Source organism: Zootoca vivipara, chromosome 5 (genome assembly GCF_965207765.1).
Source record: "Zootoca vivipara chromosome 5, rZooViv2.hap1.1, whole genome shotgun sequence".
Classification (NCBI taxonomy): domain Eukaryota; kingdom Metazoa; phylum Chordata; class Lepidosauria; order Squamata; family Lacertidae; genus Zootoca; species Zootoca vivipara.
The window spans coordinates 19,479,564-19,496,310 of NC_142588.1; the positions used below are offsets into that span (position 1 = coordinate 19,479,564).

At 41.5% G+C, this 16,747-nt stretch overlaps 1 protein-coding gene across 2 annotated transcripts in view; it reads left to right on the forward strand.

Moving 5' to 3' along the window:
• Positions 1–16,747, forward strand: part of LOC118096556 (pro-neuregulin-3, membrane-bound isoform) — a 327,593-nt gene that overhangs the window by 168,141 nt on the left and 142,705 nt on the right. For both annotated transcript variants that reach the window (XM_035138508.3, XM_088670153.1), the window contains exon 2: positions 10,474–10,547. The gene's annotated coding sequence lies outside the window, so the exon portion shown is untranslated. The remainder of the gene's footprint in view (positions 1–10,473; positions 10,548–16,747) is intronic.

The following is a 16,747-nucleotide window of genomic DNA, read 5'->3' on the forward strand; positions in this document are numbered from 1 at the left end:
ATACCTTTTTTGTTGGCTTGATTTCTTTCTTCCAATTTCTGGTAGTTAAGGTCCTCACCACACCTGTGGCATAGAGAAATATTTTTTGATTTTCTTTTTGCTATATCTTTATCTGTTATCCCTAGTAGGAAAGCTTCTGTATTTTTCACAAAGTTGTATTTAAATTTTTTTTAAAAAAAATAATTCATCATACACTATAACCCAGAAACTTTTGCTTTTATTACAGATCCACCAAATATGTATGAGTGTCCCCTCTGCATTCTTACACCTCCAACACAAATTTGTTTTTGTTTTATACATTTTAGCTACTTTGGCAGGTGTTAAATGCCATCTATAAAACATCTTGATTAGATTTTCTCTTAATGTTTCACAGGCTGTGAATTTCCAATTCTTTTTCCATAATTCCTCCCATGCTGATAAATTAATAGTTTCCCCCATATCCAAAGCCTACCTAATCATCACCTCCTTAACCTGCTCGAGCAGGCAAGGGAATTTCATCCGTGTGTTTGTGGCTCCAGTGTAAGCACAGAGCCTTGCATTTATCTGCTTTCAGATGTTCACAGGAGCTTCTTCCTGCACGATACACATATGTCAGAATCGGAAGGGAGCACTGGGACACATCCCATAGAAAGGCCTGAGAACATAGGATTTTAGGAAGCATGGTCCCATAACCGCAGAATAGGGGTGATGGCTCAGTCTGTGGAGGCAGTCAATCAAAGGCCAGTATCCAAACCAAGAGGTCCATCTAAAGGAGAATTGAACAAGAATGTAAAAGAGCAGTAAGGGAGGCAGATAGATAGACAAGGAAGCCAGAATCATGGTTGTGAGGCAGACAGGTAGCAAAACTAGAAGATAGAAAGGCAGGCAGGCAGGATGACAAAAAGACACATCCAGAAAGAGACTTTAGGAACCACACAAGACTGTAGCATCTTCTACCTGAACTAGAAATAATCAAACCCAGGTAAGGAGGAGATTAAACCAGCTGCTTCCAAAGGTAGACTGAGGGCAGGGTGGAGAACCACACAGTGGCCTATTTGGACAATAATGTTCTCACCTGCTCCACAGACATTTGACTCATCATGAGGTGTGGCAATACACAGACCAGGAGACTCCTGGCTTGAGTCCCAAGTGATTCTGACAGAGTGAAAGCTGTTTTCAACCTCAGTTGAGGGGGTAGACCGGAAGAGCACAAATTTCTTGTGGGCGAGACTCACCATGAGTGGTCACTCTCAGGCAACTTCTTCCTTTTCCCATAAGCAGCATCAGAGCTGGTAGGCTGACCACCATTTTTCAGGCCCCAGATGTTGCAATCCAGGCACTGTAGGGTGTGTGGGGGGGGGAATGGTGGAGAATATTTAGAATAAATCCTGCAAAAGGTGTGTTTTTCTCATGCCATTAGGAGGGGGGGAGACAGATCTCAGGGGCAAAATGCCTCTAAAAACAGCAGAGGGACAGCAACTTGGGCCATAGGTAGTTGAATGCTAGGGGTTTTCTTGTTTAGACGCTATTTACTAAGGACTATATTTGGACCTGTCTATCGTTCTTCACTATAGTGGCCAGGTGCAAAAAAAGGTCAAGGCTGCTGTACCTCTAATAATTCCTCTAATAATTTCATTAGAATTGTACCCAGGGTCTGAAATTCCTTCTTCTACACAAATATTGGAAGTGCAGGAGCACTTTGAGTTGTTGTTTGTTGCCGTTTTTGCAACTGGCCACTATATTCACAGCCCTGTCCTGATCAAAAATGAATGTTGACTTCTTTTCAGCTTTTTACCTCCCTAAACAGAAAATTCATTTTCTCTTTACATAAAAGAGACTTTGAAGAGGGGTGGGGAGGAAACACCGCATTTCCCTGTTATTCGTATTTTGTTTTTATTTATTTATTAATACAGTACCACCCTCCATTCATAGATCTCAGGGTGGTTTTCATGCTTGATTTCCCTGCTTTGAAATCTTGCAGAACTCAGTGCACTTCTAGCACCACTGGTCATACTTGGTGTCTATCTCTATTCTTTCCTTTCTTTCTTTTTTTCTTTCATGATGACTCACTAGAGCCTGAATCTGTCTCTGGCAGTCTTAGCTTTCATAGATCTCTGATAAATGCAGTTCCTTCTGTCTGGAGTCGTTCTCCCCCTCCCCCAACTTTGGCAGCACAATATATTCAATCTCTCTAATTGTTTGAATCTTTCTTCTTTCATTCTAACTCACCAACACCAATTACTGTACATCCTCCCAGCTGATCAATGTCAGGTCTTTCTTCTAATCATTTTAATCTGCTCTGCTTTATGCATTGATAATTCTTGAGTGCAGTCTTCCAGAAACAACCCTGGCAGCAAGGAGACAGTTGCCAAAAGAGCTTATATGTATAATTCCCTCCGTACTCAAAATCCCCCTGTTAACACAGTCAAACTGTGCAAGAACAGGGAGATAGGAGCAATAGTGTCTGGGAAATGTCAGAAACTGTTATCGGGAAGACAAAAAAAAAATCTAGATCAATATTCCCATTATTGAAATTATGGTTCTTGGGAAATCATTCTGTGGAGTTGGGCAATCTATAATGGATACACCTAAAGACTGTTTCACATATTTAGCTGGGCAGAAATGGTTTTTGCAAGACTGGAGCAAGTGCCCCATGCTTATGTAAGATCAAATTGTATGGGAGCTGATGAATGCATAGTGTGTAGGCTTCATTACTGTGATATTTCCCAAGTTGGAAAAAATGCATTTCTGGGTATTTACATGTATGTGCTGTCTGCATCCTGAATACACTGGTTTATAGGCACACCTGTTGAACACACTTCTATTAGATGAGTAACACAACTGAGCATATGAACTACAACTACTACAACTTTGTTCACTTATTCTAGAAATCTGTGGCCTGGGCTCATGTTCAGCATTCCCCCCTATTTTCCTAATCAGGTGCTTTCAATAGTCAGCTCCTCCTGCTTTGCTACTGCTCTAAGGTTAGTTCCATTGCTGACAGTCCCAAACACAGAATCACAAAAAATCCCACTTGAAAACCTTGAGGATTGCTATTTTATGTATTTCTCTAGATTCCAGCACCGATCTTTCAGATGGCATATTTCACTGACATTCATCAAATTTGCAGCTGCACATATAATGAACAGGAAGCGGCATTTTCAGAATGATGCTGTCTTAATTATATGTTTCTGCTATCCAAATTTGAAAGTAATAACATTAAAAAATTAGCCTGAACTGTAAAAAAAAAAATGCCACAGTGTAAAAAGAGTTGAGAACAGATTCTAACATTGGTGCAGATGATAGCAATGAAAGATATGGTGGTGGTAGTGGTGGTGTTTGGCAGACAGGAATAAATGTTTAAAGAACTTTTCATTTTTCAGATGCCAAAAGGTCACTGACCTGAATGGAACTGTTTCAAAGAGCTGTAAATACGCAGATCTGCCAACTGTGCTGATTGGATTGAGTTCCTGCCTGGAAATCTGCCAAATCCCCTGGTAACCTTGTGGATTCCATATGGGGTAGTCCAAGGGATGCCCATCTCCTCTTGCTTTTTCCCCATTTTAAAATAATTACAGCTGCCTACAACTGGCCAAGTAACTGAAGAGGCTCCTGCCACCATTATGATGAAAACAATGAAACTATGGCAACAGGCTCCATGGGAGTGATGCAACTTCATGGCATGTGATCACTTTGGAAGGAAATGGGGAGGTGGGTGCCTCTGTACAGCAAGAGAAGAAAAGTGGAAATGACCGTTTTGTGTTGTCTTAACTATATAAAAAATGTTCTATGTTGGTTACGGGAATGGCGCTGATTCCTGCTAAAACATCCACATGGAACCAGCCTTGTGCAGAACCTGGAGCACTTAAAATTTGGTGTTGGGACCACCCCTATTTCCTGCTCCCCTTCCCCCCCCCCCACTGCCTCTTTATTCCACCTCCCTGAGAATAAGGATTTTATACCTTGGGAAGTGGAGAAAATGGCAGGGTGGGGACAGAAGAATCAAGCAAGGAACTGTGCGGCTTGGTTTGGGGGGGCAGTTAAGGAGGGTGGATGCAAGCTCACCTTTACACTTGTCACATGCTTTGCAGGCTTTGAGGCTGAAGTAACAGGAAAAAGGAGGCATTTCCTCCATCAAAGGAGCTAGGGGGTGTTTGTTTGTTTGTTTGTTTGTTTTGTTGTGCTCTCTCCCTTGACATTTCAGTCTGGTCTGGCTTGAGCTTTTTGTGGCTTGAATGAGAGCCAGCTGGATAATCTCTTTTAGATGGTGACAGGGGAAGCAAGCCAACCACACCATCTGAATAAGAATAGAGAGGAGCACTGAGCACCATGTTGATTTGGGACCACAATAAATCACACCTGATACCAGTTCAGTATTTCTTGCAAGAAGGGCTCTGAAATAAATCCTGTGGTGTGTGGTTTTCAGAAAGGATCTAAATCCCAGGAGCTGATGAATTAATCAGTTAAAACCCATTTTAAATCATCTACTTGAGATGAGTGGGCTTTCGTGCATTTTTCTGTGGGTTGGCCAGCAGGCTGCTCTGCCCTCCTAATTTAGCATGGAGAGTTTCTAAAAATTAATTCCACTACTGGTGCCCGTGCAGCTTTCAGTGCCTTCTGCCCCCTGGGATGTCTTCTGCTTCTTTTTGTCCTGATGGGCAGAAGTGATTGTGTGCATTGAGGCAAAAAGTGCTGGGTGCACCAAAGAATCTTGATGTCTTTGTAGAAACAGTAACATCAAGATTCATTTTTGTGCTGTACAGTCACGGTCTACTGCCCAAATCCTGCTCTCTACATTGATTTGCTCTGCCATAGGACGCACCTGACCATAGGACGCACCTAGTTTTTTTTAGAGGAGGAAAACAAGAAAAAAAATTGCTTTCTTGAATTGTCCTAGGCATAGCAGCCAACTCCTAGAGGCCTACGTGCCTTTGCCCACCCCCACCCCCCAATTAAATATTTGAGGAAGCTTATTTTGCAAAGGGGGAAAGCTCCATTTTTTTAAGGATCAACTCAAAGTTGTGCAGCTTTTTTTTCAAATGGGAAAAGCCCCGTTTTTTGGGGGGGGCCGGGGTCGGTTCAGAGTTGTGCATTTTTTTTGCAAAGGGAGAAAGCTCCATTTTTTAGGATCAGCTCAAAGTTGCTGAGTTTCCTTGCAATGGGAAAAAATCCTGTTTTTATGGGGTTCAACTCACAGTTCTGCAGCTTCTCTAGGAAAGGAAAGGGACCCATTTCTACAGTTTCCAGACAGATAATCTACTTAGCCAGTCACATGTCTCCCTCTGCAGACAACAATTGAGGCCTAGGCAAGGGGCCGGGAGGAGCTGGGAAGGGAGCTAACTCCCTTATCTCCCTCCCTGATCACTTGTGATCAGCTGCTGAGTGGGTTCCTTTCAACACACTCATTCCCTCTTGTTAGCCTTTAGCTCTTTCTTTCTTTCTTTCTTTTTTTAAAAAAAGCACAATCTGCCTTTAGCCCCTGGGCAATTCGGCTCCAGGAACCATGCATTCACTCCATAAGACGCACAGACATTTCCTCTTACTTTTTAGGAGGAAAAAAGTGTGTCTTATGGAACAAAACTCATGGTAATATCCTGTCACCCTCTTCCAAATGGGGAAAAAAGTCATATTGGGGAAGGGATTCATTGTGGCATCTCTCCGCATTTCTGGCTAGCAGTATAGGGTGATACTGTCGTAATGACACTGGTTGCATCTTTTTCCACAAGGGAAATGTGGATTGAACTGTGTGGTCACAGGGGGCAGGTGTATCAGAGCCTTTGAGCATGCTCCGAAGGCCCTGTTGAGGGCTTTTTGTTGTGTGCGCTTTTGAATGATAATATTCATGTTGTGCATTGTGACATCATCCCACTTAGCACACCGGGTGTGTTCAGCCCTCCTGAAATGAACTATAACTCCATATGTATGGAAACATTTTTGCTTCATCTAAATTGCCATGTTTGAATACTTTTAGGCCACCTTATTTCAAAAAATAAAAAATGTATAAGGCAGCACTTATTTATTTATTTTTAAAATAAAAACCCAGCTATCAAAACTGGAGAATCATATCTATACGCTTACATAGGTGTGCGTAGGTAGGCAGGCTACTATCTTCTTGTCTGGCAGAATTGAGAATTTATGGATGTCACAGCAAATGTAAGTCATTCCTAAAATCAATTATGTATGTCAGATCTAATAAAATGATCAGCCAGCAAATATCCTACGTCTGTTGCTTAGGAACTGTCTTCAAAGTTTATGTTTGCCTATTGGATGCCACTCCCATTATTTGCATGTTTAGAACGTCACCCCGCCCCCTTATTTGAGTACATCTGTTCCCTCAATAATGGAAGGATAAAGAATATACTTTTCTTCACTTCTAAAATTTACATTTAGAGAAGTAAGAATAAATGCAGAAAATGCATAAAAAAAACCAAATTCATTTAAATTGAATAGATTATAGGGAAACTATAAAAATTACGTGGAAGGTTTAATATTGACCTACTTTCAACTCTTATTTCATTTAATTAAGCTAATTCAATAAGGAAAGGAAATTGAGTAAATAAACATTGATATAGATGCAGATACTGGTAACATTTCTTTACTTTTAGCGCTTCATTTGCAAGTTATGTCAAGTGCATCTTTAAAGGGGAAAATTTTAGTAGTTTTTTGTCAACTTGTTTGAAAATTGCAGTCTCATTTCTGCCGCCGCATGGGGTGGGGGGAGTCTGTTTACTCTTCTTGACATAAGTTATGTCAGCAAACCCCTATAATTTCTGGTAAGACAACCCTAATAATTACCTGATTTAGAGTTTTTAAACAGTATATTTATGCGGTATAAATTTGCAAGTGGGCTGGTGGGTGTGAACGCTCTTTCAGTAGAAGTGAGAAATTTCTCAGCCAAATCACTCAGAGGATACAGAGCTATCATCTTTGATGAGACCACCCACAGCCAGACATAATGTCATGTTCATATTCTGTGTGAGTCAAATCCCTTAAACGTGTGGTTGTGTTTTTTGCTGTTTCGAATACTCACTTTCCCATATGCTTCAACGGGCCACAGATAAAAATGGGAATACTTTTGAAAATGGCACAGGCCCTGAACTGGCAGGGATGCTGTTCGAACCCAGGTATTATATCCTTTGTGCCATAACAGTTACTTGCCAGAAGAAGGATTTTCCTGGACTACGCTGTAGTTTCTCGGAGCCAAATTGTGAGCACCCAGAGGGACGGGTTACAACTGCCAGCTCAGCAAGGAGCAGGTGACACACAAAAGCAAGAGGATTTTACTTGGTCCTACAAAGCTACAGATCACTGGCCTTACTCTGAGCAATTTGGCACTCTGGCGTAGACTGAGCTCTCAGACTGAGCACCTGTCTTCCTGCTTCTTTCAAGCTTGTCTCCAGACAAGGAGCCCTGAAGCATGCGTAGCGATGGCCAAGCACACCTGTTCTATTCTGAACTGGGTCAAAGAACCAAACAACCAAAAAGCAGAGTTGATTCCAAGTCAATCCTGGCATCAGGAGATGATGGGTCCCTCCCTCCAGCTCCTCTGTGAGACCTGAAATGCCTGCTTTATGGTGATGGGGACGTTACTTTCCCTCCCTCTCTGAAGTCTGAATGCTACCACAGCATTGCTGCAGGTAGCAGGGATACTAGGAAATATAATTTCAAATGCCAGGGACCAAGAGCTAAGCTGAAAAAATATGAAAATTCTCTCAATTTCCACTATTTATACATGCCACAGAATTTTGAATTCCTTGGTGCATAGTTTGTAAACAGTCTTGGTTTTATGCTTGTGTTCCGCCAATTAAATTTATAAGCACTACAGAAAAATGGAGTGAATATCAGCAGCCTGATAATATTGTTAATACAAATTGTTGCAGATAATTTGCAGTTAATACAAATTATTGTCACCAATAATACCAGTAATTAGTGCAGAACTCTGAAAGTTGTCTTCTAACAGGGACAACACAGGAAAGATATCTCTTCAATTACTGATTTTCTTTTTTAAGCCTAATTCAAGTTCTTGATGCTTATCTTTAAAAACCTAAATGGCTGTATGTGATGGAAAAGTTGGTTAAAAGAAGGTTTAACACACAGCAGCCTCTGATTGGCTGAGGTTCCAGGAGGGAAAATATAAAAGAAACGGATTCTGGAGAGACAGTAGGTTGGTCGGGAAGGAGGGTTGGTTGTTGGTTGGATTTGGGAAGTTGGTTGGTGTGAGGAGGGAAAGGGAGAGGTTGGTTGGTTGGTTTGGAAGTGGGTTTTGGGAATTGAGGTTAGTTAGGTTGGGAGATAGCTGGAGATTTTGGGACTGTCAAGATGGTGAGTTAATTCAAGATAAACATCCACTCTGAGTGTAATACAGAAGGTATCTCAGGAGCAGGAATGTTTAAAGGGGTGTGTGTCTCAAGCAAAGTACAACCTTGGAAAGGAGCCAAACTCTAAAGCAGTACCTAAGTTTTATCCCTCTACGTTGTTATGTTACGTTGGATTTTAAATAAAGCGTTCTTGTTTATTTAAAAAGAAAACCTGACTGAGACTTCTTAGTTTTCCCCTCATGAAGGTCCCCCAACATTATACTCTGGGAACGTATATATATCTGTGGGTTAATGGTTGTTCTGAGAGGTGAGGGCAACATAACCAAGTGAAAGTGGGTCCAACGGTGACAGGGGAAAAAATAATTAAGTGCCTTTGTGCTCACTGGTGTCCCGTCTCACTGCGTCCCATATATTCATCCCCATTTGCTGAAATCAGGTTCTGGTTCTGGTCTGTATTCCATAACTTTCCCAAATAAAGCCATCAAGCGCTAGGAGCAGGGACTTCCATATGATGAAAATACTGCTCTTCAAGGAAAGCATTATCCCTCCCCCAGGAATTAGATGGGTTAATTTCTGAATTATTTTCAAGAGACATACCTAGTGATGGTGGTAGTTTTGTATTCCATAGTTGTCAATTGCCATCTGGACAGTCTAGATACTCAGAGACTGTTGGGGATGGCTAGGTAGTAGATACTTAAGGAATATAGGTGACCACTGTGTGTCTGAGGATGGTCTTCCTCCAGGCCCTTTCAAAGTCCTGACCCACAAAATTCTGTTCTGCCTCTCTCTTACAATTGACACAAGTGGGTGGATTTATACAAAGATGTGAAATTCCATATCATTGTTCCGGCGGTGACACCCAAATATCTTTCTTTTTCCTCCAGCCCAAGTTCTCTCTTACTAAGTGTCAAACTGTGTTTAGAAACTGTCTGTGGGTAAGTCAATTGAAGCTAAATCCAGACAAGAATTGGGCAATAATGGCTAGAAATCCTTATGGCTGTCAGAGTAGGATTTCCCATATCGACTGGGTTTGACTTCCGAATATTTGTAGCCTTAGTATGCTTCTGCCTCCATGGGCAGAAACAGATTGAACAGATTGAAACGTCAAAATAGCCAAAGTAAAAAAACTCAGACAAATGAAGACATCCAGGACTGCAGTGATATTGGGGCTGGTTCATCCATGAATTGTACATCTCTTGTTTTCCCCCTTTACTGATAACTTGCATCATCAAGTACTTGGACCACTGAGACCTGGGTTCAAACCTCTGCTCACTAAAAAAAATTTTTTTAAAAATTTTTATGGTGATTTTTAAAACAAAAATGGTTTCATGGCAATTTATAATATCACACACTTTCTTTAAAAAGAGCAAAACCAGTTTTTCCACTGTTTTCTTGCTATGATATCAAGTACAGTAATGGTCTTAGGGAACATATTTTAATATCCAGAAAGCTTAACCTTTCAATGCCATAACATAGTGGTGTTGATGCCATAACAAAGACCAAAGTGCGGGTCCTGCCACACTGAAGCAGCTTCTATGGCTGCTGGTCATATTTGCGAAGGAGATGTAGCCTTAGGTACCCTGTCGCTAGGCAGAGTGAGGTGACCACTTCAAGCAGCTGATTTAGGTTGTCATGAAAGAGCAGCAAATTGTGAGCTAGTTAATTTAGATTTATTAGTACTTTATGTACAACTATTGCTCTTTTTCCTGTCATGGATGGGAAGGGTTCTTGTGGCATCTCTCTAAGCGCCAAAATAACCTGAGTAGCCTTGGGTACTATGGGTATTGTATTATGCACCTTGGAGATATATAGGGAGGGAGGCACTGTTTGCTGCTCTGCCCTAAGCAACAAAATGTAGTAACCTTTCTGTTGAAGTGGAGCAAAGGTGAGGCCCCACAGATTTGGCCAAGCGTGTGGACCAAGTGTGCATCCTATGGTCCTTTGCAACACGCCAGTCCTGTAGCAGACATATAGGGTTCCTCAGTGGGGGAAGGGATGCTGAAAGGTTTTCTTGGAGGTAGAATGTTCAGGAACCACTTGCACTGCTGCTCCAGGTCATTGAAAACATTTTAGCTCTGTCTTAGCCTTCTGAGCAATGTTTGCAGTTGACTGATGCCTTGCAATTAGCCTGTCACTACCGCATGCGTATGTTTGTCATTTTTCCCCTTTTTCCCAGGTGCAAAGAGGGCTACCAAGGAGTCCGCTGTGACCAATTTTTGCCGAAAACCGACTCAATCTTGTCAGATCCAAGTATGTCAAACATTTCTTTTTTTCCTCCTTCTTCTGTCTTTATTACATGCCGGAGGTAACCTTTGCCATATGATGTGACCTTTTGTTCATTGTCAAAATTACATCAAAACCCATTTCAGGAGCTTGTAAAGTATTTTGTATAATAAAATAGTCTTGAGTCTTCCACATCATGTTATATTTTCTAAGGAAAAGCTATACAGAATAACATATTCCTTTAGCCACTGTCTGTCCAACAGGGCATGTGGTGCCCTCTAAAATTTGCTATACTACAGTTTCCATTAGCCCCAGCTAGAATTTCCTTTTTTTTAAAAAAAAAAGCCTTTATTTCGTATTTTATAATTACAAAACAAGATCATAAATCTAGAATTTTCTATGGTTGGGTTGATGTGATTTGAAAACAAAACACCAGCTTTTAAAAATATATACAAGCAAAATGCTTGTCATTATAGCTGGTAGGACATGCTTGTAGTCCGGGATGATGTGTTGGAAGAAGTCCTCACTTTACCCCACTAAAAACTGAGATAGCAATTGTCTTTCCTCAGTATAACCCAGTCTTGGTTTCAAATTCTTGGTCATGCTAGTTACAAAATTGTGGCAATTTGTTTTTCTATACCTTATACTATCTGCATGTTAATGGTGTGTAATTGGAAATATATCATTGTTTGGTTTTATTGTATGCATGTTACGTTCAGACCTTACAGTAAGTCATGATTTATCATTATGGGAACAAGCCACCATGAACCTCAGGCTCACATATTCTTCCTCCTCCTCTTCTGATGTGACTGGGAGGAGTTCAAAATTTTTGCAACCAGGTATTATATCTGAACCTGGACAAACTGTAGTGAGTTCTCCTAATTATGGTTGGTTGAAGCCAGCCAACTTTAAACCATTGTTTGGTATTGCATCTGAGCTGTGCCTGTTTGTTCATTACTGAGTTTCTGCTGTTGCTACATTTGTTGGAGGGGACTTGAATAATATTTTGTAGGGGATTTTTCACACAAAAAAATATTATGATTGTCAGCTGTCCTGAGAATGAGAAAACTAGGAAGAAGCAACTAAATAAATTCTGAACACATGCATCTCACTGGAGTGGGGGGTGGGAAGAGAGATGCAACCTAGCATATTACACCAGAAGCTCAAAAAGAGGATATGAAAGTCTTCTGCTGCCACCACTTCCTTTATAACAGGCATCCCCAAACTGCGGCCCTCCAGATGTTTTGGCCTACAACTCCCATGATCCCTAGCTAACAGAACCAGTGGTCAGGGAAGATGAGAATTGTTGTCCAAAACATCTGGAGGGCTGAAGTCTGGGGATGCCTGCAGTTTTACTCCTTTTTTAAAATATAAAATGAAGTCCAGTTGAGTCTACAAAACAGGAGTTCGTGTTTGAAAGTTCCCTTATGAATTCATAAGGGAAAATTCCCTTATGAGTTTGAAAATTCCCTTATGAAGGCTGGAATTTGTTTCTTCCTCTTTGTGGACCCCACCCCCTTCTTGCTGTTGCTCTTTGTCATTTTGTCAAAGTTTATTGACCTGCTCTTCTGTATTGTATGTCCTGTGCCTTGCATTGTGGCCTTTTCTTTATTCCTTTGCCGATAACTGTTGTAGTAAGAGGACCTGGGACAAATCAGCCTGCTTCCCTCCATTTAAAACTTCATGCATGTATAAGATTGGAAGCTGTTAGGTAGGCTGGATTCACTGAATGTAGATCCCTATAGGCAAAATAGGAACAGTAAACAACATTGACTGGGCTTTCACAAATCATAGGAATCCAACTTAAAACCTGGACTTCTATTTTTGCTTGATCCTGACATAGTACAGCCTTGAAACTATTTATCAGAAGGGTAGACATTGATATTTTGGGCCATTACTCTCCATTGTCAGTTTTGGTTGCCTGCCCAGTCTTTCCATTGCAGCCTTATTCAGAAAAAACTCTCTGTGTATTCAGCAAGCACAGAGAAGTGGGATTAGCAATGTGGTCATTGCCGCATGCCCAATGACAACTTGCCCACTGGCTTTTCTCTCCAGCCCCAGGTGTTCAGTGGAAGGTCTGAACAGGGAACCAGTGCATGTAGACTCCTTGCAATTACTAATCTTCTGCAATGGGGAAATCACCATCACTTGGAGAAGCTTCTGCACACACACACACACACACACACACACACACACCCCTGTACATGCATAGCTTCCCTATTCAGAGCTTCTGCTGACCTCATGAGTGTTGGAAGCAGGGCAAAGCCATTGGGCACATGGGTATTAGGAGCACGCCCATTGAGTATGGCTCATTGAGAACACTGGAGTGCTCTTCTGAATGGGGATTTCTGTATTTTTGTAACAGTAGCTGCTGTACGGAAGAGGAGCTAGCACAAAACCTATAGTGGTGTCCAAGAAAGCACAGGAGGTGAAGTAAAAAATTGCTGATGTCCCTAAGCACAAAAACACATGCATAAAGCACTGTGGATCCTGACCCAAATGTTGAACTCAAATATCATGAGATATCACATACTAATATCAAAGTCCTGGAAATATATACAGAATATTCATCTACTTAGAGTTACCTTGTGGATATTCATCACAAAACACCACAAAGAATAACTGGAGGAAACAAATGTGTTTCTGTTATAGTTGCAAGAAGACTTTGACTCAAAATTTGACATGAGATTTTAGTGTGAACTAATCTTTTACCCAGGTGGCGCTGTGAGTTAAGCCACAGAGCCTAGGGCTTGCTGATCAGAAGGTCAGCGGTTCGAATCCCTGCGACAGGGTGAGCTCCTGTTGCTCGGTCCCAGCTCCTGCCAACCTAGCAGTTCGAAAGCACGTCAAAGTGCAAGTAGATAAATAAGTATCGCTACAGCGGGAAGGTAAACGGTGTTTCCGTGTGCTGCTCTGGTTCGCCAGAAGCGGCTTTGTCATGCTGGCCACATGACCTGGAAACTGTACGCTGGCTCCCTTGGCCAATAATGCGAGATGAGCGGTGCAACCGCAGAGTTGGTCACGACTGGACATGGTCAGGGGTCCCTTTACCTTTACCTTTAATCTTTTACCGGGGATCTTATTTAAGGGCAGTGGGGAGGAAACAGTTATGCAACAATCACATTTTGAAGGGGAGGTGGTAGTCAGTGCAGAGTTTAATACTTCTTACGCACCATTGACTGACATTATGTCAGCAAAATGAGCTTCTTTCTTCCAGTGAGTGCTCCAGTTGGCTCTGACCCTTCGGAGGGGTACTCCGTTAACAGCCGTCATGCAGACAAAACTTGTATGTCTGCCAGTAAGGTTTGGGGGATAGACTGTAGACAATGGATATGTATCCCCACAAACATTTCCCAAAATATAGAAACACCTACTCTGCTACAGACAAATCATTACAAGCTGAAGGGAGGGAGCTAGGTCTAAGATGAAACTATGTACTGTACTATAATTGCTCCCATTTACTAAGATTTGTGACACTGGTTAAAAAAATAAATAAATTATTTGCTTCTCTTTGTTGTAAGTGATCTCATTCTATCATAGCTGCCAAGTTATCCCTTTTTTTAAGGGATTTTCCCTTATGCTGAATAGGCTTCCTCGTGAGAAAAGGGAAAACTTGGCAGCTATGCATTCTACAGCCAAGCCAGGTTAGCAACATAGTATTTTGACACCATCCCATTTACCATGTGACTCCTAATTAGGTGGGATCATATATGTGACTACACACACACACACACACACACACACACACACAGAGAGAGAGAGAGAGAGAGAGAGAGAGAGAGAGAGAGAGAGAGAGAGAATGATCAATCCTCAATCCCTCATCATGACAGTGATGAGTGATTGAGGATTGGAGTGATCATTCTGTGATATTATGACAGTGGACAAAGCTGTATCGTAACTTTTGAATAAATGTGTTTTAATCTAAATATATATGTGTGTGACTAATCCAAAGAGGAGGAGGACTGGGATGATGACCCCGAAGAAGCAAAAAAAAAGGGGGGGGAACAATGTTGCTGAAGAGAATCATAAATATGGTAAATGTTCACATGTTCAAAGTGTGTGTGTGTGTGTGTGTGTGTGTGTGTGTGTGTGTATTGATTTGTGTGTGTGTGTGAAATTTCCACATGGAGTCAGGCATTTAGGCATGCAGATTCACCCCTCTTTCTTAAGTTATGTACACAATCAGCTGCGTGAAGCAGGCTTCCAACAAATAGCCTCTGGACTTCAGTCAACATTGGCATATAATCTACATGAATCAAGGGGAAGTGCAGTGTGGCATATGCATCCTGCTGCAGAACCCTTGTGGTTCTGGACTCGCATTTCGCCCAACTAGTCCTACTGGTTTGATTAAGAACACATGCCGCAGCGCTTGCCAAGATAACGAAGGCACCATCTGCATTGGCAACCCGTGTTCCTCAAAGGAATTGGGTTTGCCGTGTAAATGTAAAGGCTTTTTCCAATGTATTAGCAGTTTCTGGGCTGTTTCCCCACCATCGACACCACCTAGCAATTAGATTAAAGCAAAACGAGAGCACTACCAACCTCTGGTGTATTTAGCATGGTTTCTGTCCAGGTTTTGCTTCATTTAGAAGTGTCTTGAATCCACAGCTCAGCAATGAAGTTTGGTACCTCAACTTTGGAGGGTTTTTTTTTTTTTAAAATTATTCAGCTTTTTAAACTGGCCTGTTTTCTATTCGTAGTCAGACTGTTTCTGAGCATACATGCATCTTTACCACGGTGCCTTACTGTTGACCCTGCTGTTTTTAATGCACTTTTTTCCACTTCTGCATTGATAGGAAGGTGAAATTGCCCTAGTAACTTGTCAGATCACATTTACTGGCCTCAAAGCAGGGAAGTTCAGCATTTCAGCAGTCATAATTCTTGATGCCCAAGGAAATGAATATAAGCGAGAGGTCACCTGGAGATGGCATTTGGGGATAACCATGAAAGCACTCTATATATAGGCAATTAAGCTGAAGAGAGTTTTCAAAAGATATGCCACATCTATCTTAACTGCTGAGCCCATGGTTGTCCCCCGTCCCCCAGTATTCAAGTTCCAAGTTTAAAAAATTGAAGGAGCTGGCTCTTTGTGGGTGCTTTCGTGTCATCTCTCTCCCATCAAGCACACTCTTAAAAATGGATGTTTCTTATGCTTGACACACATGCATTATGCTGTATTGTCAACTAAGAAACATCATGCAATGAACCTATGAACATCATTTCTATGCAGCGTCGCTGAGAACACGGGCAGTTTTAAAAGGCTTCCACACTCTTGTGCTCTTCTCCTCCACTCCCACCCTCTTTGGTAATTCACACCTTTTTTAAAAAAAATAAGGACACATAGGATTAAATGGTTCAGCAAAGTAAAAAAAAAAAAACAACCAAATGAGCTTGTGTACTGATGCTTGATGTATTTACATCATATGTAACATTTTGGGAGGGTGCATAATATCTACATAGATTACATCTACATAGAATAATAGAGTCCAACCCACTGCAATGCAGGAATATGCAGCTGTCCCATATGGGGAATTGAACCTGCAACATTGGCATTATCAACACCAACTGAGCTATCCAAGCTCACAAGTTATTTAATGTGGACACTGGTGTGCTGTTTCATCACATCCTGAGAATTTTACCAGACTGTCAGAATCAATTCAAAATTAACATAGAGAGATGAGCTGAAATAAAAAGAACAGGAAAGCACTAAAGAACAGAAAAGACACAAGCCAAGCTCTCATAGTGAGCTTATACCAGTGAATGTTGTGTCTTGTTTTTCTATATGTAGTTTGTACTTGTGAAGGCTTATGAGCTTTCTTTCTGGCTCTGAACTCAGTTGGGAGCAGAGATCAAGCCCCTCCTCCTTGGTGGCATTCTTTCTAAAGGACTTTACCTGTTAACCAAGAGGAGGCTCTTCCAAAGAACTAAACTTTGCTCTACCATGTAAATATAATGGGTTCAAATTTCCATCCCCCAACACCATGGTCCACATTGATTCTGTTCTCCAGAGAAATTGGTGCTCATTCACAGGCCTGGTTGCTGTTAACAGGCAAACCAATCCAATTTTTGCCTTAACCTTGGTAAAGTTCAGAGGAGCAGAGCAAAGAAAATCTAAAGCTTCAGCATGCAGTGTTGCAGCTGGGGCCTGTGAACAATGGTTCTGGCAAGGCCCGCCCTGGGATACTTTCCAGATTTGCTTTATTTAGAGCCTAGATTGAGCATGATTG